The 24794-nt window shown below is 29.6% G+C and overlaps 1 protein-coding gene and 1 long non-coding RNA gene across 2 annotated transcripts in view; one reads left to right on the forward strand and one right to left on the reverse strand.

Moving 5' to 3' along the window:
- LOC145243667 (isovaleryl-CoA dehydrogenase, mitochondrial-like) overlaps positions 1 to 24794 on the forward strand; it is a 191075-nt gene that overhangs the window by 7765 nt on the left and 158516 nt on the right. The window lies entirely within an intron of this gene.
- LOC145243668 (uncharacterized) lies at positions 93 to 19805 on the reverse strand. The gene is made up of 2 exons (XR_013862931.1): positions 19461 to 19805; positions 93 to 1053 (listed from the first exon to the last, which is right to left on the reverse strand). It is a non-coding gene; the product is annotated as an uncharacterized LOC145243668 (long non-coding RNA).

Consider the following 24794-nt stretch of genomic DNA (forward strand, 5'->3'; position numbering starts at 1 on the left):
CACCGAATTTCACACTTCAAAATTCAAAAGCGGGATAATTAAACACAATCGAAGTTCTGATATTCAGACGTCAAAATAAGGTATGCAAACAATTTTTTTTTTTTTTTTTAAATCTATAATCTTGTCCCTTACAACAACACAATATGTTTTGTTCAGTTTCAGATGATTATTTTAAGCATATTTGGAACCCTCTCAAAACAAGGGGGGGGGGGTTGTAAGCAAAAAAAATATATATATATATAAATATCGTTTATGAAAAATAAGTACACTGTTATAAAGTTCATTCTTCTCTTAATAATCGCTGAAAATTTCGTATTGATTGGATAATTACCTGATTTTTGGTAAATTTTTAAAAAGACGGTCCATCAAAAAGTACTTACCTGCCCCCCCCCCCAGTTTTGGCGGTGCCTATAACATACTAAAACCTTTCTTCTTTGAGAGCACACTCTTTTTACAAAATTAGGAGTTGTCCATCTCCAGTGTCATGTTGACCTCAGCAACTAATCCAATAGATGTCGAAAGACTCTGCCCTGTTGTTACAAAGAGCACATTAACGTAAAGCAATTTGCAGCCACAAAAACTGCAATTACTCATTGAAAAATGCTGCAATTGTAGAGTGATTTATTTTGGCAGACATGCAAGGTTTCCCAAATAGCACTTTCCACGTTCCTCTTCTACCCGTAGAATGCCAAACACAAAGCAAGCAATAAAACGCTGCTCTACATCAATAATTTGTCACAATGGAGACCCACAGTTTCATTCCCGTAGTTTTTTCTCTGAGTGATTTAACTTTTGCTTCGTACACTTCACTAACGTAATATTTCCTAAATTCTCTAAACATGTCGTTGTCCAATTTATAGAACGGGATATTCGCGGCAATCAACACTTTGGCAAATTGGCATTGAACAAATTACTTGTACTGGTTTCTTGACAATCATGAGCAATTGTTGCAGTAGGAACTGCACCTGATGTTGCAGTGTTCGTTTTCTTTTTTGCCAGATCTTTGTTGGTTTTTAAATGCTGTACCATTAAAGACTTCTTGCAACTTTTGATCTGTAAAAATAAAAATGAATTATTTGATGTTAATATATACATTAAAAAAGTATGGAAAAGGTTATTTTAAGTGCATTAACTGTTGTTAATTAATGTGCAAAGTAGACAGAATGGATTAAAAATCTCAACATTCAACAAAATTTTAATACGACTAGTTTTAGCATTACAAAATTTGAAATAGAAAACTATTATTTTGGTAATTTGTATAACAATACCAATCTATCATACAACTACATTTTAATTTTTATACACTATAACCTGTTCTTACCTGAATATTGCAGTATTTGCAGATTAAGCAATTGCCAGTTAACTGGTTCTCTTCAAATTCCTCTGCAAATCTTACTATTCGTTCAGCAGGAGTGCTAATTACTTTCGGCATAGTTTTTTTTTTTTCAGATCTTGTAAATGCATACTGGGAACTAACATGATTTGTCTACGAGCACAATGAGATATCTGTGCATGTTTATATATCTGCCTATAATATCACTCTTTTTCTACGAACCAAATTTTAGATGCTTTTTTATGTAACTTCACACCTACTAAGGGTTTAACCACGTTTAATTTATCTGGGAAAAAAAATGAATAAATTCAAAACTCGTACCTAAATATGCTTCAGCATATTTTCAGCACACCAAAACTTATTTGGCATGTTCTTTCTTCCCCCCCCCCCCAAGAAGAATACGCTTTTTGTTAAAAGAATATTCTCTAACCCAATATATGCTAAGAATATGCTTTTATTAAAGAATATTCTTGTCACAGCCCCGTCATCATACACTTTGCAATGACTAAGCTTATTTTGAACGGCAGTGACGTTGTATGTCATGGTGGGTGCTGCAACTAAACCGTTCGCTTTTTGTCACTTCCTTTTCCTCTTAGCGTTACAGGTTCAAGCCTGGCTACTGCAGCTAATTTTTTTTTTTTTTTTTTTTTTAGGGCTCTGTTGTTCAATACCCTTACCATAAAACCTCTCCACACTCAGGCAACGCCGGGTAACCCTGCTTGTTATATAATAGAAGAAGAAGATAAAAGATAATAATAGAGAAGAGATAATATCGAAACAATTTTGCTCTCAGACTTGATAAGGAGCGAGGTTTGTTCTGAATACTACACTTCATCTTTTCTGCCCTTCATCGGTGACATAGGTATCTTTCGAGACTGAGGCAATTTTAATTGTTGTCTGTCTACAGTACCCCTTTTTATTTCCCAACATAAAAATCTCACGTGACGTTGTAACTAGCCCTGCATAAAGACAAGTAAATGTAGATGAATAAGTTTGATTTGTTTGCTATTTTTTTTTTATTTATTTAATTATTTTTATTATTTTGAAAAAAATCAATTAACGAATAATAAAATCAGACGCCGTTTAAAGATTATCCCACCCGTAATTAGGGTGGTGGAGAGTACGTTTTGTTTCTAAGGAACATAATCAAACACATGAAATTGAATGACAAACAAAAACATCATAATGGCGTATGCAGATTTTTAAAAATATATATAGTTTACTCGGCCAAAAATTAAAATGATATTTCATTTACAAAATAAATAAACGAATTGTATTGAAGCTTTTAGCCTTAAGATGTATACTATTCAAACATTATCTTACCCAAATTATAAACTTTAACCATATTTGATTAAGATAATTGGCAAAGACACTAAATGACGGCGTGAATTTATTACGAGAAGAAAAAGATCTGTGTAAACCTGTAAATTTTTGTTTTGACGCACGATACCCCCCCCCCTCTCTCTATTTTTTTTTTTTTTTTTACTTTCGTATTTTTTGACAATTTTTTCAGCGGATTATTATGGAATGGACATTAGTTTACCAGAGTATCAATTTTTTTTTTTTAAGTCAGTATCCGAAGGAGTGCTTAGTTTCTAATGTAATGTTCTTATAAATCGATCACCCTTTTAGAACCACTCAATGTTTTAAGCAAATTTTAACGAATTTAACCTTTTTAAAAGCAGTTTGGTTTTCAAAAATTCTTTTTGGCCTTTTGTTTTTTTAGAATTTGGCTTCAAATTTGACTCGTGAATGGATACAGCTTTACAATATGCTCAACCCAAAAGATCAATTGCACAAAACAAGTTGTGTTTATGTGGGCATGCCATGTCCATTCAGAAATTTTCAAAAGCAACAAGTGATAAAATTTGCTGGAGATGCTGTAAATGTAAAAAAAAAGATTTATCTTTAAAAAGTTGATTTTAAGAGCCATTTGGGTTTACCTTCTGTATTGTTTTCACTAGTCGCCAAGTTTGTTTCTGCATGCGCGAAAACAAACTTGGCGACCTGAATACCTCTAAAAATCAACTTTCTAAATGTAAATTATATATAGGTTATATAGGTTAATAAGTGATATTAGTTATATAAGTGATATGTTATATAACTAATATAAGTTACATAACTAATATAAGTTATATAATTGGAACTCTAGCGCACATTCATTGCCCTTGGATTGTCAATGTCGGGTGATACAACTTGAGATAACCATAAATATATATAAAAATAATCGAAGAAAACGAAATACATCAAAAGGCCAAACTGCTTTAAAAAGGCTAAACTGCTTTAAAAAGGCTAAATTCGCAAAATTTGGCCTATAAACGTCGAGTGGTTTTAAATTCATCTCCTGTAAGTCATGTCCATGCCCCTGAATTTTACTTTGCAACGACTCCAGCTTCCATCCACGCGATTTTTTGTGAATGGTAGGGTCATCTGGATGGATACTTATATTAACGGTGCCCAGAAAACTTATACCCGGAAACCTCATTCATGTAGGAAAATTGGTCCATTATTGAATAAATATCTATTAAAATTACACTTTATGGCCGTTCTTGAATGAGATATTGTTTTTAAAGGCGACCCCCATAATATTTTTTAAAGTTATTTATACTTTTTATACTCTTGTTTTAAAAAAAAAACTTGGCCACGGAGTCAAAACACGAAAAACGAAACCATATATTTATTTTAAAAAATGACTTTAGTTTTAACACTTTTACAAATTACAGAAAAAAACAAAAAACAGTTATTTATTATCAAAGAAAGCAAATATTTTATTCAGAAGAATTAATTTAGTTTAAACAATTCTTGTGTTATTACGAAACGAAAAAGAAAACACAGTACTTTAAGGTGTATCAGAATTTTTGTGGGAATTTTTGACACCCCTAACACGAAACTGCGAATAAAATATAAAAAACTCGTAATTTCCCTTTAAAAAGTGGGTTGTTTATTTTCTTTATGGATTATACTTCCAACATAAACTATTAAAGTTGTTTTAAAAGTAATAGAAATATTTTTTTTATTTTTTAAAAAACAGTAATGAATTTTACGAAATATAAGTGATATGTTATATAACTAATATAAGTTACATAAGTTTTATATATAAGTTATATAAGTTTTCAATTTTTAAACTTTAAAAATCTATCAAAATTTTTCTATTGATTCTATTTTTACGATATTTTCAGGGTCAATGTGAAATTTTATGCTCTTTCCAATAAACCGAGTATAATATTTTAGACAAACGTTTTTTTTTTATTCACGCCCCCCCCCCCCATTTTCAAGTTTCTATTAAAAAGTAAATAATTAATTTACTCACCAAAGTTTTATATATCACCAATTGAAGAAAAAAGGTCAATAAATAATATATTCAAATTTAAAAAAAAAAAAAAAAAAAGTAGTGTTTTTTTAGAAATTTACCTATAAAGTCCGAAGTTGAAAACCTTTTTTTAAAAAAAAAAACACGTTGTTTGTTTTTTTGTTTTAATGAAACATTGGTCCTTGCTCCTTTAATTGAAAAAAAAATTAGGGCTTGAATTACATTTTTCGAGGAGTTATAAGCTTAGAAAGATGGGGTGGAATTATTCACTATTTTTCACGAAATTTCTGACACACCTAACGGTACTTATGTATTTTTGGTACCGCGGTGAAATAATAACGTTATTTTGAAAGTCATTCTTCACATGGGGAGAGGAGGATGTTTTGTAACTATTCTGTGCTAACAATTTAATTTAAAAAAAAAGATATCGTGAAACTTGAATTTAACCTGAAAAAAGTATTTAAAAATAGTGCGCCGAGTGCGGTACCAAAAAATAAGCACTGAAAAAACTTCTTGACAAGTTCTTGTATTATTTGATAATATAAGAATTTTTTTTGTTGTTGTTCAAAAATCATTTTTGGGTGCATTTCTGCTGTATGCAGACGGCGACTATTGTTAGGGGCGATAACTCCAATTTCTTTTTGGTTAGATAACGCGGCAAATAAGTAACAAACAAGATTTTTTTTTTTAACGGAAAAATATTTAAAAACCAAAACATTTATTGTATAAAAATTTATCAATATATAATTGTAAAAACATTGATTTAAAATTATGCGTAAAAAGTATGTTAATAAAACAATTTTGTTATGAAAGCAACATTGGATTTTTGTAAAGTAAAATACCCCCCCCCCCGAAAAAAATAATTTAAATGAAACATTTTTTTAATTAAAGCAACTTCGAAGGGTCAGCAGCAAATTAATAATTTAAAGTTTGTTTTTTTTCCCCGAAAAGCACCACCTGGCGACAGTTTACTGAAACGCACTAAGAAAAGATGACCGCCGTCCGCATACTGCACAAGTGCCTTTTGTTTTGTGAACACAGTGTTAAAACTAAAATTTTCTAAATAAAATATTTGTGTTTTATTATTTGATAATACAAGAAGTGTTGTCTTTTTTTTTGTTTGTTTCGTAATAACAAGAAATGTTAAAAACTAAAATATTTTTTTTGTATGGTTTCGTTTTTCGTGTCTTCCGTTCGTTTTCGTTGCATAATCAACTATATCTACTTCCGGTAGCTTAATTTTTTTTCTGGGCAGTGATCTTGGACATTACCTACAAATATACAAATTTATTTTCTTTTGGAGAAACTTAGTGTTTTCTTTAAGTTTTTGTTTTTGAGCGATTATCGAGACTACTAAGACATGCTCCTCTCATGTCAAACATTTTTTGTTCAAAAGTAACACTCAGCATTACGTTTTTTTTTTAAACTAAATAAACTCTTTAAAATAAGTTGAACCACTAAAAACAAACACTTAAAAAATCAATTTTATATTTTTTTAAACAACAGGTAACAAGTAAAAATCTTTTTAAAAAATATTATGGGATGTGTATTCTCTTTTAAAAACAATATCTCCTTCAATAACGGTCATAAAATGTGTGTGTGTGTGTGTTTTACATGGGCATCACCAATTATCAAGGCCTTAAGGCCACTCGAGGGTAAGGGTTAAAGAGTGTACAATAGAAATTGGACAATATAGTAATCGTTAGTAATGGAAATTTGGTGAATTTGTTAACTTATATGGAACGGCTCATCAAAAACTTGTTTACGTTAGACTTGAAGACAACCATATTGTAATCAGCTGGAAAACCAAACCATATATGTATAGCATTTAGGATAAAACAATTGGTGCCGGGAAAACTCGTCTCCGGAAAACTCGTCTCGGGAAAACTCGTCCCCTTTTGCTAGGTAGGAAAACTGGTCCCTTATTGAATAAATATCGATTGAAAACACATTTTATGATCGTTCTTGAAGGAGATATTGTTTTTTAAAATAAACTATAGCCCCCCCCCCCATAATATTTAAAAAAAAATATTTTTACTTGTTTAATGTTTTTTTTTTTTGTGTTTTTAATAAAAGCGTTTATTATGTTCATAAACGAGACCGCATATTTTATATTAATATAAAAAGAATTTACTTATATACTGTTGTTTATAAAAGGGTAAAATCGATTTTTCTACCTCGCCGACTATGTTGTTTATTTAATTTATTTGGAATCGTTTATTTGGTAAAGAAAAAACAAACAGAAAACAAACAAAAAACATGTCGGTCGAGTGTTACGGGAGAACGAGAAATAATGCCCGGTATCTTAGGGGGTCTTGATAATCGCTAAAAAATAGAAAATTAAAGAAATTACTGAGGGAGATTTGGTTTTAAAAAGAAAATAATAAATTTTAATATTTTTTGAAATATAATTTAGAGAGAGAGGGGGGGTAAAACCTTTATCTCCCTTCGAAAAGCAACCAACAAAAAATGAAATTAAAAAGATTCTTGATAAACGATAGCGGAGTTTTCAATAAAATTGATTAATAAATTTATTTAGTGATTACTTTCTCTCTTAATGATTGATTTTAGAATTTTGAAGTAAAAATTTTTAAAAAATTAAAAATGAGTTAACGAGAGATTGTTAGCACATGGCATCTCTCGCGCCAAAAAATATTTCGCTTTTAATTTATTAGTTAATTTTTGCAAAATTTGACAGGACGGCAATAACTGTTGATAATTGATAAAATCATAATTTTAAATAACGCATGAGTGCATTTGGTATGACAGAAAACAAAAACATAACAACAAAAAACTATCATAATTAAAAAACAAAACCAAAAGCGTAACGAAGGAATCGCTCCCTGTTTTTTAATTTTTGGGTTTTGTTTTTTTTTATTGTTTTTATGACTCCAAAAAACATCGTTAAAATAAGAACAAAAAAAATTTGTAATTAACTTTGTATGAACATAATAAACGCTTTAAAATAAGTTAAATCACTAAGAACTTAGCCAGTTAGGTAGAAAATGGACACTTAGAAAATCGATTTTATTTAAAAAAACCAAAAAAAAACCATTAAACAAGTAAAATTATTTTTTAAAAAATATTATGGGGGGGGGGGGCTATAGTTTATTTTAAAAAACAATATCTCCTTCAAGAACGATCATAAAATGTGTTTTCAATCGATATTTATTCAATAAGGGACCAGTTTTCCTACCTAGCGAAAGGGGACGAGTTTTCCCGAGACGAGTTTTCCTAAATTCAAAACAATTATAAAAATCTCACAGTGTGTGTGTGTGTGTGTGTGTGTGTGTGTGTGTGTGTGTGTGTCATAATTTAGTAATTTAAATTTTATGATGTGAAACGGTTGAATTTCAAATCTAGAATTTTTATTATATGCAAGTTGCAAGACCACGAATCGATATTTATTCAATAATGGACCAGTTTTCCTACCTAGAAAAAATGAATGAGTTTCCTAAATTCTATACTAACTGTAAGAAAAAAAAATCAAATACTTCATTTAAATGTAACAAAGTTTTATAACGTTAATAAAAAAATAAATAAATAAAATGTGGAATGCGACAATATTGAATTTTTTTAAAACAATCAAGTACTAATAAGAAATGAATGTTTACTATTTTAATGGAGTTACCTCCCTTAGAAGAATAGGTTAATAGAGACCCCCAACGCACGCTGCAGATATTTATCACCCCCTCCCTCTATAAACCACGATGTAACCCTGATCTAATTAATTATCAAAACTTTTGGACATAAAATCAATATTGTCCGTTTTTTATTTACGACTTCAGGTCATATAAATAATGGTTTTTATATAAGAAATGGTATTTTTACGACCTAACTCGACGTAGTATAAACGCCCCCCACCCCAACCTCTCCATGTTAAGAACGGCTTTCGAGGTTGGGGGTATTTATTACGTTGGGGATGTTTATATTACGCTCGTAAAAAAAATACCCAAAAACATTTTGGAACTCCTTGGGCGTTGAGTTTCATGGCGACCAGCATAAAAACACGCGTCGCTCCCTTCCTGACATAAGCGCACGTTCACGTAACACTTTTTTTTTATTTACTGACGTTGTCGTAGTAACTAAACGATTATCTGTCACATTATTTATTTATTTTGAAAAAAGGTTTCTCTTTCTGAATATTAAAATAAAAAATACTAAACATTTATTAATAATGTCTCACTTTTACAGACATTTGTTTTTAAATTTCTTTTTAAATGACGACTTTTGATCGACTTTCTTTTTTTAATAGCATTTGCGGATAGGTAAAAAACGAAAAAAAAAAAAAAAAAAAACTAAACCATTTACTGATAATTTCTCACTTTTACAAATATTTTTAACAAATAAATGTTATCAAAGTCAAGATACCGAGAAATGGTTTAGTTATTTTTTTAGATTTTTACTCATCCGCAAAAGAAGTCGATAAAAGTCGTCATTTAAAAAGAAATTTAAAAACAAATGTCTGTAAAAGTGAGACATTAATAAATGTTTAGTAACTTTTTTCTTTTCATATTCAGAGAGTAAAACTTTTATTCAAAATAAATAATGTGACAGATAATCGTTTACTTACTACGACAACGTCAGTAAATAAAAAAAATGTTACGCGCGATTGCGTTAGGAAGGGAGCGACGTGACACGCGTGTTTTTTTGCTGGTCGCCATGGAACTCAATACCCAAGGAGTACGACATTTTTTTTTATTTTAACTTTTCAGCTCATAAAATGTTGCAATTTTTATCAACCTAAATTTATTTTTAGCTTTCGTAACATAGAGGGGGGGACACACCTAAAAATATTTCTTCTCGGATATTTAACGAAAACTGCTTTTAAAAAATAAATATCGAAAATTTCATATTTACGTTTTTAAAATAACCACTTCACTAAAAACGTGAATTTAAACTCGCATTTTCAATATTTTTCTCCGCTGAAAAAAAATTAAAAATAAATATTGCTAAATTATTTTTAAATATTTTTTTTCGAGTTAAATTCAAGCTAAGCGATATCTTTTTTAATTATTAAATTGTTAAGTGAAAGCACAGACACCATGTTAAGAATGGCTTTCAAAATAACATTTCAGCGCGATAAGTTTCTTCTTTTAAATGGTACAAAAGTTATGATGATGATAATAGTAAATTAGATTACAGTTACATATGAGGGGAGGGTTAATCTTTGGTGTGCGTTGGAGGTCCCCATTGGTTAAAATTCCGAATAATAGCCTAAAACTCAATAAGTGGATAAATTCTATTTATGCTTGCAATCATGTTTTTGTTGGGTCATTTAAAAAAAAATTTTTTTTTAATTTTGGGAATTTATACTGATATCGATATTACATTTAAGTACGTAATGTTTTCATCTGAAATGCGTTCGTTTAAAAGATCTCCAATGTAAACAAGCACCAAAACTTCCAATATAAGAAAGAAAGAAATCAAACAGCGAATAATAAAAAAATGTTTCAATGATCATGTTATGTAAACAAATAATAAAAAAAAAACTTTGTTTATTTAAAATTACATTAAAATATAGGTAATCGTGAAGAAAGAGAGAGCCTGTTTCCTCCGTTCGACTATAGGTGGCGTTACTGTCTGTCCACCCAGTTACGGAAGTACAAAATGTATATAATGCCACCCTTGAAATAAAAATAAATGTTTTTGTTATATTTTAATTTTAAACATGTTTCTTTTTTTTGTGCAAACAAATTTAAGTTTTATTTTTTTGCAAACATATTTAAGTTTTATTTTTCCAACCATTTACGTTTTGATGCTTGTTTATTTTTAAACATTTACGTTTTTTTTTTTTTTGCAAGCATAAACTAAATGTTTTTGCTATATTTTTCTTTTAAACATATTTATGGGTACAACCGTTTTTCCGCGAGTATTTTTTACGCTCTTATGATAATAAAAAAAATCAACGTTTTTTCTTTTATCTTTTTTATGGACCCCCCCTTTTTTCTTAATTTTTCTGCACTTATTTTACCTTTTCTGCAAGTATATATATATATATATATATATATATATATATATATATATATATATATATATATATATATATATATATATATATATTTGAAAAAGGATATTGTAAAACTTGAATCTTACTTGAAACTACTATTAAAAAATAGCGCGGTACCAATAAGTGCATAAGCAAACTTTTCAAAAAGAAAAATATTTCAAAAATATTTAGTTTATGCTTGCAAAAAAAAAACCCCAAAAAAAACGTAAATGTTTTACAATAAACAAGCAACAACACGTAAATGTTTGGAAAAATAAAACTTAAATATGCTTGCAAAAACAAACAAAAAAAAACGTAAATATGTTTGAAAAAACAAAACTTAAATATGTTTGCACCCCCCCAAAAAAAAACATGTTTAAAATTAAAATATAACAAAAACATTTATTTTTATTTCAAGGGTGGCATTATATACATTTTGTGCTTCCGTAACTGGGTGGACAGACAGTAACGCCACCTATAGTCAAACGGAGGAAACAGGCTCTCTCTTTCTTCACGATTACCAAAATATATTACAAAACATCATAGTAATAACGTATCCAATATAAAATGTTGCCGAAAAAATTGTTTTTTATACGACGTCGCCAGAGGAATTCTTGAAGGTGACTATTGAAATTTGCATCATTAGTTCCTCTCATAGCACGGAATTTCACCTTGCAAAGATCCCAGCTGCCTTCAACATTGTTTATGGGATCTTCAGGAGCAACAAAGGTGTATCCGTGATTTTCCAGTTCATATCGTGGTAGGGCATTGTAGTTTCGCCATCCATTCGTCACAATACGGGTGCCTGCACGCACGTATTGAGAAATGACGGGAAAAATAGTCGCTGCATCTCTGTTGTCCACGGGCACCATCATTGTCACATCTGTTTCACGCTCGACCATACCAAGAACCCACTGGTCAGGCTTAAATTTTCCGCGGTAATGTTTCCTCTTCATGAATTTACTTTCGTCAATTTCCACTGTTCGATCAGGTCCACCCATCTCCACAGGATTATCGATCAAATATCGCGCGCAAATATCGCGGATGAAATTGTACCAATCCACCAAAGTGTGGGTTGATATGCCAGTCTGTCTGGAAACTTCGACTTGGGATCGTTCTAACGACCACGAATATAATATTTCTACTATTTGGATTAAACTGAGATGCGAACGGTCGAAGAATGAACCCAGTCGTATATTTTTTTTACGGCAACATTTTGAGCAAGCCCAACAATACCCGTCCATGTAATATTTTCCCCTTCTTGCTTGAAATGACATTAGCCGTTGGCATTTATCGCAAATACGTTGATTGGCGATGAGGCCATGGTGTGCCAACCATCTGATCGTGGTAAGAGTATCACAAGTTTGTATGGCTAAATCTGCCACAGAAATATTTAGAATACAAAGTTCTAACGCTGGAACAACATTTTCAGAAATAAAATGCATTATGACCTGGGAATAACAAAAACCAACGTAGACACCGGTTAGCGGTGATATTTTCAAGTTGTTCCTATTTTATTTTTGACCTCTACGAAAAAGCCGCTGAAAAGTAATTGTTTAAATGTACATCTCATTTGGAAGTTAACGTCTTCAATATGTGTGTTTTGGTAATAGAAATGTCCCAAATTGTTACCAGGAAAAATGTTTGGCCACGTACTATTTTTGTTTGATTCTGCGTTGGAGGGAGGGGAGGGAAGCAACCCCTTTTGGCATTAACCGTGCGTTTTTTATTTTTGTTAAGGTCGACAGATTACTCTCCTCGGCTCGCCATCAATTGAAACCAAAGAAAACTCGATTTGGTACTTATTTAAAATTACTACTACTACTACTACTACTACTATTATTAATAATAATAATACTGACTAATCTTTATGATGTAAGGTGTATCAGAATTTTTGTAGGAATTTTTGACACCCCTAACACGAAACTGCGAATAAAATATAAAAAAAACTCGTAATTTCTCTTTTAAAAGTGGGTTGTTTATTTTGATTATACTTCCAAAATAAACTATTAAAGTTGTATAAAAAGTAATAGAAATATTATTTTTAAAAAAACAGTAATTAAATGAATTGAATTTTACGAGTTCAGTATTTTTCAATTTTTAAACTTTAAAAATCTATCAAAATTTTTCTATTGATTCTATTTTTGCGATATTTTCAGGGTCAATGTGAAATTTTATGCTCTTTCCAATAAACCAAATATAATATTTTAGACAAACGTTTTTTTTTTACTTCACGCCCCCTATTTTGAAATGTCTATTAAAAAGTAAATAATTAATTTATGTGCCAAAGTTTTATATATCACAAATTAAAGATAAAAGATCAATAAATAATATATTCTAATTTAAAACGAAAAAAAGAACAGTTTTTTGAAAATTTACCTTTAAAGTCAGAAGTTTAAATTTTCTTTTTAACCACGTGGTTTGTATTTTTTTTTTTTTTTTTTTTTTTTTTTAATGGAAACCTTGGTCTTTGCCCCTTTAATTGAAAAAAAAAATTAGGGTTTGAATTACATTTTTCGAGTAGTTATAAGCTTGGAAAGACAGGGGGTCGAATTATTCAATATTTTTCACGAAGTTTCTGACACCCTACCACGGAAATAAAATGTTATATTCGAAAAATAACGTAAATTGACCGAGTATTTTTTTTTTTTTTATTAAGAAAATCAAATTTTACGATTTTTAGCGATTAATAATAAAATAATACGGTTCGTAAATCTCGGTAGTTAAATTGAATTATCGGTCTTTGAATTCTAAAAAAAACTTGGCCTCTCACGCCCCCCCCCCTCCTAGTTTGCTCATAAAATTTGATTTACTTATTTAAAAATAAAATTATGTAATCAAGGGCGATAACTCTCAATTTCTTCTTGGTCAAATTTCTGAACAGAAAAATATTTGAAAACTAAAAGATTTATTGTATAAAAATGTATCGCTATATAAAATAAAAAAAATCTGCATAAGAAAATGTAATTTTATAAAGCAATTTCGTAATGAAAGCAACGGCGCTATTTTACAATTTGTCAGTGTGCAGAGGGAGACAACTCTTATTTACTAAGAGATTCGTTCACTTTTTCATCTCATAATTTAGGACTCTAGATGTGACGATATTTTTATTAAATCAAAACATTAAAAAAAAACAAACTGCGAATTGTTTTTAATGTAACAAAATAACATTGGATTTTTATGAAATAATTTTTTCTTTTTCTTTTTCGAACAATTAAATAATTTTAATGAAAGATTTTTTAAGGTAAAGTAACATTGAAGAGTCAACGACAAATTAATAATTTAAATGAAACATTTTTCCGAATTAAAGCAACATTACCAGTGTCAAATGTCGCCATTAAAAATGAGTGATAAAAATTTGAATAATTAGACTCACTGTCGTTCGAAGCTTATAACTACCTAAAAAATGTAATTTAAACCCTAATTTTTTTTCCAGTAAAAGGAGCAAAGACCAAATTTTTAAATAATAAAAGGTTTAATAGAAAAATATGCAATATTTTTTTTTAATCGGTTTTCTTTAAAAAAGATTTCAAGAAAATCAACAAATTTTAATTTACTTCAAATATAAAAATATATATAAATTCCAAAAAATCACTTACCTATAAAAAATAATAATCAATAGGTGCTTCCATTCCTCATTGTTAAGAATTTATCCATATTTATATTTTATATTCCATGTACTTTTTAAATAAAATAATTTTTTAAGCAAGGATTATAAAATACCGCGATTTTAAATTGTTAGGTCCACAAATGGAGTTGTCTCTCTTTCTTTCAGTTGAGAAATACGGAGGCTGAAAACCGCCATAATTAATTATTTCAAAAACGTAAAAACAACACATTAAACCAAATATATTTCCCGGTAGTAACTATATAAAGAAACAAACATTTGAAGTGCTGATATGTGTCTTATCTCCCCCTTTGAATTTCTGACATGTGTTTGTTGTCAATCAAATTAGTCAATTATGGGTCACCGTATTTGAAAAATGATCTCATTTCACTCATCAGTTGAATAATTAAGTTTACTTAAACGCCGACAAGTTCTCCATTTTTGTTTTATTCTCTTAAAGAATTACATGAGTTTTTAATTTAAAATATTTTATTATTTCTTTATGAGATGAATTTTTTTTTTTTCAAAAATCTAAAAAATAAAAAACAACATTGAATGAAATAGAAAAAATTGATCTAGGTGTCCAATTTTTACAGGACAATACTTTCAAAATATGAGGTTTCGCTTTAAAAAAAAAATCCACGTTTTTTTTTTTTAAAAAAAAAAAGGTTTTAAACTTTTGATTTCAAAGGTAAATTTGCATGTAACTATTCTTTTGTTTTTGTTTTAAATTAGATTATTTTATTTATTGATCTTTTATCTTCAATTTGTGATATATAATCCTTAGGTGAGAAAATTAATTTTCTTTTTAATAGACATTTCAAAATGGGGGGGGGTGAATAAAAAAAAACGTTTGTCTAGAATATTATATTCGGTTTATTGGAAAGAGTATAAAATTTCACATTAAACCTGAAAATATCTTAAAAATTGAACCAATATAAAAATTTTGATAGATTTTTAAAGTGAAAAAAAAATTGAAAAACATTTAACTTGTAAAATTCAATTCATTTCATTACATAGAAAAAATGGCTGAATGAAACGTGCGCATGCACTTTGTAAACACTTTTTTAAAAAAAAAAATATTTCTATTATTTTTTTAAAAACTTTAATAGTTTATTTTGGAAGTATATCCCATAAAGAAATTAAAGAACCCACTTTAAAAAAAGTAATTATGAGTTTTGTATATTTTATTCGCAGTTTTGTGTTAAGGGTGTCAAAAATTCCCCCCAAAACCTGACATACCTAAACCAACATTTGGATTGTTTTTTTCTGAAACATTTTTGAATGGAAGTTTAGACTCCGAAAAAAAACTACTACTTTTCCAAACCGAAACATTTTTCCAAAAAGTGCCACCTTGCAACAGTTTAGTGAAACGCACCAAAAAATATGGCGGCCACCCGCATAATGCAGAAGTGTCGTACGTACATCATAAAAATTTGTCTGTATTTTACGCCTGGTGACGATTTTCACTCAATCATCGCATTGTTCAATATTTCGATCTTCATGACAGAAGATTACCTGGAGTTGAACTGAGGAATAACCAACATTTCTTCGCTAAATTGGTGACATCTGTTAAGTTTTTGAAAAACTTCCAAGATCCACACTGACAGTGACAATTAATGTAATATGTTGGAAAATTATGAAAGCAAATTGAAACATGATTATTAAACTTTTCGCTAGGAACAATGTGTAATATCTGTTCTGATAGTATAACTTTATCTTTTCTGTCCATGGCCAATGAAAAACACTGCATTTTTAACAAGCTACAACAAAACAAAAAAGAGCGAAAAAAATGCAACAAATTGTTATCAAAGGCATAAGTTACTCTTCTAAATACCAAGATATATTTTTATTAACTCATTTTCGGTACGGGCAAAAATAACTTTAAAAAACGGCTCCCCCCTACCCACCCATGCTTCTTAGGGATCTTGTCATCATTTTTTTTTTTTTTTTAGTTTGTTTAAATTTTGATTGCATTTGAAAGAAAGCAGACTAAAGTTAATCTCTATGGACGACTATGAGATCGCCCCAGCACACCTAACAAACTTAATTTTCAGATTTAAAAAAAAAATATGACTTATTTGTTGGATCAGTTTCCAATTCTAACGTTCTACAGTAAATTGAACACCCACTTTTTGACCATCGTCCAGAAAAAAAATGGCAACTCTTTTACGTAACCAGTGAATATTTCCATCTACAAAAGGGGTTACAAAGGGAACTTTCTTAATCCTCTTCTCTCTCTAGGTTTACCTATCACTCTCCAGCTATCTATCTAGGATAAATTTTTGCTTCCTTTCCAACTTAACCTATAAAATGACGGCTTTTACAGGTTTTTGAGTATGCTGAATATGAATACCATGGTAATGTCCCATTTTTAGCGTTGGAAAAACAATTTCTAAAAATATTGGAAAAGATCAATTTTTGGAGTGGTCATTTCAATTTTTACCAAATTCTTAAAAAAATGTGTTTTTTCACAATTCCTTATAGTTGGGATTCTTTCAAACGAGACGACGTGGTTGAAATAAAGAGAGAAGGGAGTGTGGAGAGTGATTAAGGAAGTTCCCTTCTTAACCCCCTTTTTAGACGAGAATATCCACCGGTCATGTGAGTCACCATTTTTTTCTAGATGATGGCCATAAAGTGAGTTTTCAATTTAGTAGAACATAATTGAAAACTGATCTCTGACGATAAAGTCCTTTTTTCAAATTTTCTTTTTTAATCTTGAAGTTAAGTTTGTAAGCAATAAGATTAACGTGAAAACAGTTTTTTCTAAAACGTGCAAATTGTGGAATTGTGAGGTAGGAGCAATCTCATAGACGTCCGCCTTAATCTCTACGGTTCCAGGTGAGAATTGTCTGAAGATAGCGGTTTCAATCCTACCCAAAGCCAACCAGAGGCTTACTTGGCCAAAACGTGGTGAGACGACAACAACTACGAAAGGCAGTAATTGCTGAGAATGCAGTTAGGAAGTTCAGAGTTCCTATCTGTCGCGGTTACCACCTGACGAATACCAGAGGAATAGTTGGCCGAAGCATCGTGAAACAACTAAGAAAAGATGAGGATAATAGTCTGCAATAAATAAAATTAATACAGTCCTTATTCTACATAAATATAAAACTAAAAAATTTTGATTTTAATATATTGTAATTATAAAGTTTGATTTTTATTTGTTAATGGCAAACCGGAATATTAACTGACTCGGTTTAGAACTAGAAGCTAGTCAGCAGCAAACAGATTTGGTTCAGATGTAGTTCCCGTTATTAAATTTTCTTAACTTAAACTCTTGCCAAAGTTATATTTTAAGTTTCACAAAATTTTTTTTAATTATTATAATGATTATAATAATTAAAAAATTTTTTTTTAAATTATAATGATTATAATAATTAAGGTTATAATCAGCTAAAGCCTTCTCATGTTTTCTGTGTGCTTTTTACCGAAACCAGTGATGATTCTTTTTCTATATTTTTATTTTAAAGCGATTTATTGAAATAAAATATTAAAAAACATTGAAAAGTATACAAATACTAATAATGTAATAATACAACCACTAGATACAACGTGCGGTTCTTTACAAATAAACTTTTTTCTCCAACGTAATATGGCAAGGAAGAAGAAAAGGAAAAAAAAAGAAACAAAACATCATACTGAAGATGGAGTATACCTCTGAAATATATTTATGATAAATTTCAAACAAGTAAAATACTTGTTTATTTTCCTAATATTATGGTGTGATTTGGCTTCAAGCGCACTAGACGCGTATTTTATTTTAAACAATTTAATGACTTTTAAGTGACTTTCGGTAAAGAAATGGAAATCAGGTAGCAATGAAGTAGAACGCTATAACAGGAAAGTGAACCCCCTTCTTAAAAGTCATTAAATTTATTATTTTTCCAAATTTTTTCAGTTAGTATGATACTTAAGTCTGTAATCTATGATAATCGTCAAAAAAAAAAAAATCTTTTTTTAATTGTAAACCATGCATTTTTAGGGGTGAACACTCTCATACAGGTCCGCCGGATTTTTTCCCGCTAGGTGGCAGGGGGAAAGGGAGGGAAGTTTCAGACAAGTGCATTTTGTTTCGTGGCAATGTCGGTTGTAGAGAAGTAGATTTGTTTATGGCGCGCACACACATAAAAGAAATGACCATTAAAGAATACAATGCATAATACAGTTTTTTTATATCTCGATAATTACTTGTCTCTGCAAAATTTCAATGCGATTTTCGTATTCAGCATAGTCAAAAACCTAGATAAGTCACAATTTTAAAGAAGATTGTGGAGGTGGACCTAATGTAGAAAAATACCTTAATCATAAAACAAAAAAAAACATTCACCTCGTTCGGAATCTTCAATATAGATATGTTTTTTATGGAACCATCCTCTCCCATTTTTACCTGAGAAATTACGAGAAAAAAATGTCACCGCCATTTGTTTTTGCCTTATTTATTTTAACTTTTTGTACTAAATTATTTTCTTTGTGTACAATTACTGATCTTTTAACTAGAGAATTTCGTTTTTTGGTGTTCTGCTTTTTAAATTTTCAAATAATTAAGATTTTAGAGTGGCGGATCAGATCAAAAATATTAGAAACAGATTTTGTGTATTTCTACATGTAAATAAAAAAAAAGGGTCAGCTAGCGTCTTTCCTAATTTTCTGTGTGGCACTACCGGAACTGGTGAAGAGGCAAAACAGTTCCTTCACATTTTTGTAATTCAATGTTTGTATTTTGAAGCGATTTATTGAAATAAAACATAAAAAAAGGACATTATTAAAAAGTATACAATAAAAATACAATAAAAATAACAGTTTTTATTTGCACTAATTGTACTATTAAGAGTGCAAATAAAGACTAAATTGTGTGGCATTTTGACAAATTTCTCTAGACGTTTAATTGTTGCATTACTTTCACCGTTTTCTAAATGGTGATAGCTGATTTGGTGTCCCTGATGAAACATTTTCTAACAGATATTATGCATTATAGGCACTTCTGCAGTATACGGACGGTGGTAATATTAGAGGACAATAATTCCAATTTCTTCTTGGTCAAATACCACAGCAAATAAGTAATAAACAAGTTTTTTTTCCCAAACACAAAATATTTGAAAACCGAAGCATTTATTCTATAAAAATGTATCGATATATAATGTGAGAATTTTATTCTCACATAGTTTAGAACTTTGGCAGAGTGAAACATACACCCAACTTCGAAAAGTGCACTTACCTGGTTGATTAAGGCAGGTCGTCTCATCTTCTTGATTGTAAAATTATGTTGCCTTATTTTGCTGCTCAGCCAAGCCTGGTAGTTAATACTTTGTAAGAAGTGGTAGGGAAAAAATCTTCTGTGAAGATTATCATTATTCCTTGGCTTTAAGTCTATTTAAAACCCACAATCAACATTCTTGCTGATTAGAAAGACGATATTACATCACGAAAAGAACACTTATTAGGTTAAATTATCTCAAACGAGCCATGACAATATTGGGTGCTAAAACCATTAAATTTATAAGAATATTAAAAATGAGTCCATCATGAATGAAAGATTTACTGTGACTGAAGTTTTTCATTTAAACATGCCTGCGCTTGCGGGTTAAAAATTCAAATCAACCAATGAGAAAGGCTGTAATAAAAACAATGTGTTCAACCAATGAAGTGACACGATTCAAGTTATGTAATTTTTCACAATAATTGTAAAAACCTTTATTGAAAAGTCTGTAAGAAAATATAATTTTAGTAAAACAATTTTGTAGGCAAAGCAGCATTGGATTTTTACAAAGTAAAATTATTTTTTTGAACAAAATAATTTAAATAAAAAAATTTTTCGAATCAAAGCAACATTTTTTTTTTTTTTTTTCTCAAAACATTTTTGGAATTAAAATAAAATTGTGGCAGCTGTTGAAGTTTCAACAAAGTTATATAAATTTTTAAATTAATAAATAATTTGAATGGAATGTAATGAATGAACTTGGTCGACTGATTGTCACTTCGCCATGAAAATAGGCTTTCGTCTATTTCCATGATGCACCCTTCCCCACCAAGAACTTCTGGATGTCGAAGAAAATGCTCAAAACAGTTCTTTTAAATACATTTACCAATCGGCAATGGTGTGGTTGGACATAAATCAGAATTCTCTACGAATATCTTTATATGTGGACATCTCATATTCCCACATATAAATAAATATGACCGATTCAGTTAGGGGAAGTTCAGAACCCCAAAAAACTACCTTTTCGAACCAAAACTTTCTTCCAATAAGTCCGGCATCTCCAGCAGAATCTGTCACTACTACTATTGCTAGTTTGCAACATCATGCTTTGTTCACATTGATACTGCTGCCTGACCAACAACAATCTATCAGCCTGCAAAAAGTCAATTGTTTCCCGGTTGTCCGATATCAACAAAGCAATATTGCACATATTTAGGGAATTTACATCCATATTAAGACAACATTTCCGAAGAATTTCTCAAAAAACATGAGTTATCGTCCCTTATTATTTGACTGAGAAGTGCCACGGGATGACAGGTTAAGTGAAACCCTCCAAAAACAAAATGGCCGCCTCCCATATACTGCAGAAGTGTCATATTATATGTAATATTATAATATTATTTTTTATTATTTTATATGAAAATATGTGGAATAATGTGAACAATTCTTATTTTTATTTAATAAATGTGTAATATTTATTTCTTGTAACAATTAACTTTATGTGAAACATTTTTAAAGAATATTTTTTTTTACAGAAAAGTATAATTCTTACACCAAATACTTATAAGGATATGACTACTCCTACTACTACTACTACTACTACTACTACTACTACTAATAATAATAATAATAATAATAAGTATAATAATAAAATAATCATTCGTCTAAAAATGTGATAAATTCCTTCAGTTAAAATATCTGCTGGAAAATGTTTCATCATGGATGCCAAATCAGCTATCATCGTCTAGAAAACAGCAGAAATAATGCAACAATAAAATGTCTTGAGAAATATGCCGGAATGCCAATAGTGTGGGAAGATGCTAGCTGACTATAACAAAATAAAGAATATGTTATTTTATTTGTTTATACATTTTGCTTACAGAAAAAAAAAATTGTTATTTTTACTGTGGGTGAGGTTTCATTGCTTATCAAGGCCCAAAGTCCACTCAAGGATATGGGTGAATGAGTGTTGGTTGATGAGACAACACTGTGATTATGGATAATGCTGGAACTTGGTGTTTGTTTATTTAAGAGGACAACTCATCAGGAATTTGAAAACTGCCATGTTATATTCAGTTGGGAAGCAGGCCCGAGGTATTGTTCCACTGATGGGAAGCTTTAGGAAATAAACTTTATGGAATTTACGTTTAGTTTTAGGCACAGAAGGGAAATGATTAATGCAACCTTATTTTTCTTAAGATACAAAAACAATTTTGAATATTATCCGTTTGCTTGCAATTTCACGTGTGCATGCGAGCAGTTTACAGGTTCACTGAGATATGAAAGCAACCAGTGGCAATCTGAATCTCCATTTTTTTATTTTTTAAATTCAATAATCGATGCTGGTGTAGATGTTTTAAAATCTTTTAAAATAACACATTCCAGGTGAAAACATTACATACTTGCATATCATGTTGGAATTAGAAATGTAAAAAACTACGAAAAATTTTTCAGTAGTAGATAGACAAGATGTATTTAAAAAAAAAAAAAAAAAAAAAAAAAACCACATTTATGTTGTTTAAAAATAGCGGATCTTTAATCTAAGTCAAGAGAGATAAGTCAGTTTGTCATACTGAATTGGTTGCACAACTGTTCCATGAAAAAACATAATAAATTCTATTTTTACTTGTAATTATTTTTCTGCTGGATCATTTTCGTACTTGTGACAGTGATTCATGTTCATTCACACAGTTTTGAGGCAGCAAGATCAGAACAGCAGAACACAATGCAAAAGGAGACTGTTAGTACATCTTTGAGCAAACACTGATGTGATGATGCAGAGGGTCTAATATAATGAATCTTTATTGTCGTAGGTTTGGTCTATTCAGCCGAAGCACAGGAGGATATTTAAGCACGACAGTGGAGCAAGAACCATGAAATAATTTGTAAGCAAGACATACAACTGTCACATTCCACCGAGTAGACAGCATATCTAATGCAAGCAGATCATATACTCCAGAGGGAATTAAACAATACTACTTAATTGCTTTCCGTAAATTTTAGTGAATACTAATTTTTTTACCATCTTATTTTAGTGTTTCCTAACGTTTCCCTGTTATTTTATTTTTTCATTATCAAACAATATCTTAATAAATAGAAAAAGTATCTGGCCTTCAGGCTAAGCTCACAGTTTAGTATCTGTTTTGACCATCAGAACTTCTGATACTACATTAAAGTTAATTTGTCCTTAGTCAGTGGAGAGGAACCCCTTCTACAGTAAAGTAGTTTTTATTTTTGCTTACTTCTACTTTTTGGGGGAACTGGTTTTCCTCCCACATTAAAAACGACCTTGTGTCACATTTTGTTTTCGTAAGGAAGCAAATAAATACTAATACCTAATAAATAGAAAAATATACAACCTCTTTAGTTGCGATAATATTTTTTTCAATGGCAGCTATCTTAAAGCTAAAAGCTTCAATAAAAAAAATAAATAAATAAAAAAAATCGGGAAAATATACTGGATTAAAAATTATTTCAATTATCTCGTTTCGTAAATAAAAACGATGTTTATTAAAAAAAAAAAAAAAAAAAAAAAAACTAGCAGAGATCGCCCGGCTTTATCTGATTGTAAAATGCGTTTAAATAAAGAGGCAATTCTCTATCCAATATTATATTGTTATATTGTACTTAATCTCTAGTACTGATTTCGAAAGAGTAGAAAAAAAAATACTTTAGTGGTGTCATAGCAGTGTCAGAAACCGATCTTAAGAATGCGTGAAAAAAAATTGAATAATTCAACCTTTTATCTTTACAAGCTTATAACTACTTGAAAAATGTGATTCAACCCCTAATTTTATTTTTTTTCAGTTAAAGGAGCAAAGACAAAATTATTTTAAAAAAATAACAGGTTTAATAGCAAATTATGCAATATTTGTTTTTGGAAATCGGTTATCTTTAAAAAAGATTTGAAGAAAATCAACAAAATTTTAACTTACTTCGATTATAAAAAATCGATATAAATTCAAAAAAATCACTTACCTATAAAAAATACTATTCTAATGCATAGTTCCATTCTTCATTGTTAAGAATTTATCCATATTTATATTTTAAATCCCATTTATTTAAAAAAAAAAAACAATTTTTTAAACGACTATTTGAAAAAAAAGTGCCATTACGTAAGCATTTATATGTTCTTATCGAAAAACTGGAAGTAGTGTTTGTTCTTGTTTTAGAACTACGGATGGACAGAAGGCAGTAAAAACCACACGTTCGCAAAAAAATATGTGTTCCCATAGGTAAAAACTAGTCAAATTTTACTTAGTAAAAAAAAAAAAAAAGTCGAAATTTTTTTTTCTCAAAGAAATACATAAATTTTTGATTTAATATATTTTAATTATTCTTTATCGAGTGAAATTCTTTTTTAAATATCTAAAAGAAAGAAAACATTGAATGAAATAAAAAAAATTGTCGTCAGCGTCCAATACTTACTGGACAATATAAGCAGAACATAGGCTTCCAATTAAAAAAAATCAACATGTTTTTTTTATAAAAAAGGTTTTACACTTTGGACTTTACAGGTAAATTAAAAAAAAAAAACACTTTCTTTTTGTTTTAATTTACAATATATTATTTATTGATCTTTTATCTTTAATTTGTGATATATAAAAGTTTAGTGAGTAAAGTAATTATTAAAATTTTAATAGACATTTCAAAATGGGGGGGGCCAATTTAAAAAAAAAAAAAAACGTTTGTCTAAAATATTATATTCGGTTTATTGGAAAGAGCATAAAATTTCACATTGACCCTGAAAATATCGTAAAAATTTAACCAATAGAAAAATTTTGATGGATTTAAAAATTAAAAAAAAATTAACTCGTAAAATTCAATTGATTTCATTATGTTAAAAAAAATGGTTGCATGAAGGCGCGCCGACACTTTGTAAACAGTGTTTTTTAAAAAATAAAAAATAATATTCCTATTATTTTTTTTAACAACTTTAATAGTTTATTTTGGAAGTATATTCCATAAAAGAAAATAAACAAGCCACTTTTAAAAGAGAAATTACGAGTTTTTTATATTTTATTCGCAGTTTTGTGTTAGGGGTGTCAAAAATTCCCCCAAAATTCTCATACACCTAGGTCCTAGTGGTGCCATCAGCTAGAATCGCAACCCAAACATTTAGCGCTCCTCCGCTCCATCTGTGTTCACTACCTTTTTGAGCTATGACCAAATAGAGAAAAGTTTAAATGCGCAAAAATAGAATTATATCGGAAAGTTGAAATGCAAAATGTTCATTTCAACTTGCCGACGTAATTTATCCATCCAAAAAAAGAATTTACTCAAACCATCGTTGATTTATGATTACTATTTCCTGCTCAATTCAATGTTATGCAGGCAGTAGTTTATCAGTTA

Source organism: Euprymna scolopes, chromosome 22 (genome assembly GCF_053919585.1).
Source record: "Euprymna scolopes isolate OS-2025 chromosome 22, ASM5391958v1, whole genome shotgun sequence".
Classification (NCBI taxonomy): domain Eukaryota; kingdom Metazoa; phylum Mollusca; class Cephalopoda; order Sepiida; family Sepiolidae; genus Euprymna; species Euprymna scolopes.